Source organism: Crocuta crocuta, unplaced genomic scaffold, assembly GCF_008692635.1.
Source record: "Crocuta crocuta isolate KB4526 unplaced genomic scaffold, BGI_CrCroc_1.0 scaffold145, whole genome shotgun sequence".
NCBI classification, from domain to species: Eukaryota; Metazoa; Chordata; class Mammalia; order Carnivora; family Hyaenidae; genus Crocuta; species Crocuta crocuta.
In genome coordinates, this window is record NW_027530857.1 from 3381493 (window position 1) to 3383869 (window position 2377).

The following is a 2377-nucleotide window of genomic DNA, read 5'->3' on the forward strand; positions in this document are numbered from 1 at the left end:
TGTGGGACCACACTAAACCATATTTGGTCATGTCTCAGTCAAAAATAAACATGTTTTTTATGGGGCGCTTGGGTGGCTCAGTTGGTTAAGTGTCTGACTCTTGACTTCAGCTCAGGTCATGATCTCACAGTGCATGAGTTTGAGCTCCTCACTGGGCTCTGTCATGCAGAGTCTGCTTGGGATTCTCTCTCTCTCCCTCTCTCTCTGCCCCTCCCCTGCTCTCTCTCTTAAGATAAATAAATAAACTTTAAAAGGAAATGAAAATGCTTTGCAGGTTGTACCAAAATGCCTGGAATATGCCTTCATTGTTTATACCTTTTCCACCTAGCAGATATTCTAGGCCTCTTGACATAGACTTTTGCCAATGCTTTCAAATGAAGGATCATGTATTGAGCACTAACATGTCTCAAATTCTACGTTAGTTTCCTTTTACACTCAGAGTCATATTTAATCATGTGCATTTATTCAGGGATGTGCTACATATTAGCATGACTCAGATAGTGTGATAATACCCTTCTAGAAAGACAAGGTGACTTTCCTCAAGAATCATCCTGCAGCGGTAGATAACTCATGCTCATGGTTCGTGAATCACTTCAACTTTGACCCATTCAATGTTCACTTGCAGACGTAAACCAATGTGGGATCTTCCCTAATAGCTGCAGAGGTGGGTCAGGGAGAAGTTCCAATACCACAAATTGGAGCAGAAACGGCAGACCACATCTGGGCTCTGCAGAAGTAGAGGGTGCAGGACATTATTACTCAGTATCGCTCATTTAGACTTTCTGGCCAGCACCACACAAACAGATGCTGTGTGGTGTCCATAGTGATCTCATTAAGGGTACGGGCCTTTTTTTTTTAAAGGAAAAACAATTATTATCCATTTTAATGGTAACCACTTCACTTGTGTAGAAAATATTAAGAATTTGTTATAAAATCAGAAGATAATATGATTTTTAATAACATTTATACAAGGTATAAAGATTATCATGCAATGGCTAACACCTATGTTCCCATGTCCCCAGTTTAAGAAGAAGGTGGCCTTTTTCTTTTCCTCTGATGTAACTACCAGAGCTTGAGAATTATCTGGAAAGAGGCTCTGGTGTAAGTCTCCAAATACACAAGGCTGAGCTGATTAAAACTAGTCCAGACCTATGTAAATTACAGAACTAAGTGTGTCCCCGTTCCTCTTGTCTGTGACACCTACCAACCCTCGTAAATGTCTAAATCAACTCTGTTTCAAACACAGGGTTTCTGATCACACACCAGAATAGCCCTTGTAGTCATGTGAACATGGTTAGAGTCGCCTCTTCTACTGCCAGGCTCTGTGGCCGAGGGGTCTCCCGTTCTCTATTCCATCCCAGCCTCCGAGCTCAGCGGTGCCAGGTGCAGCAGTAACTTTGGGAGTCACAGGGAGACACTCAGGTCACAGAAATCCCAAGTCCGTGGAGTGTGTCCTTGACAGCGGATGATTGTTTGCATGCCTGAGGTAGAATCGCTCATGAGTATTGACAAAACTGTAGCCAGGAAGGCAGAGGGAAAGTGCGTCCACGTACACACATAACCCAGGAGACAGCTCCTGGACCTCCCTCCCAGAACCTCCCAGAAAGCTCTCCACAACCATGCCAGTGGGCCCAACTTGTCCCCATTGTTACTCCAACCTGCCAGTGCCAGAGCCCATAAAAATAACCTCCAGCATTCAGGAGATCAGTTTTCTCAGGATAATCACATCTTTCGAATACTTCTCTGCCTGTCAGCATTTTAAAGGATAAAGATGAATCATGAATCTTGCCTTCAGAAAAAAAGAGTCCATTCCTGTGATCTGCTGGCTAAAAAAGCATAGCCCCTTTCTGAAGCTTAGTCTAAGTGATTATTACTAATATTGTCATCTATTAACTGGTCATAGACACTTAAAATGTTAGTTCATGTTGTTAATTAATGCGAAAAGCATTTAACCTGTGTCCATCAACTGATGAATGCGTAGCCAAAATGTGGTATATCCACGCAACGATAAAATACCTAAAAGGGATAGAAATACCGATGGAAGCAGACACAAAAGTCACATATTATATATTCCCATTTATATGAAAAATACAAAATAGGCAAATATCTATAGAGACAGCAGATTAGTGGTTACCAGGAGGGAGGCAGAGAGAAGACAGAGAGTGCTCATTTAATAGGTAAGGGGTTTCTTTTAGGGCTGATGAGAAGTTCTGAAACTAGATGGTGTTAACGGCTGCACAACATCACTAATGTAATGGCCACTAAATCGCATCCTTCAAGATGGCCACAAGAGTCAACTTTATGTTCCATGTATTTTATCACTATATATATATATATATATATATATATATATATAAAGAGATTTAACTTTTGGGTT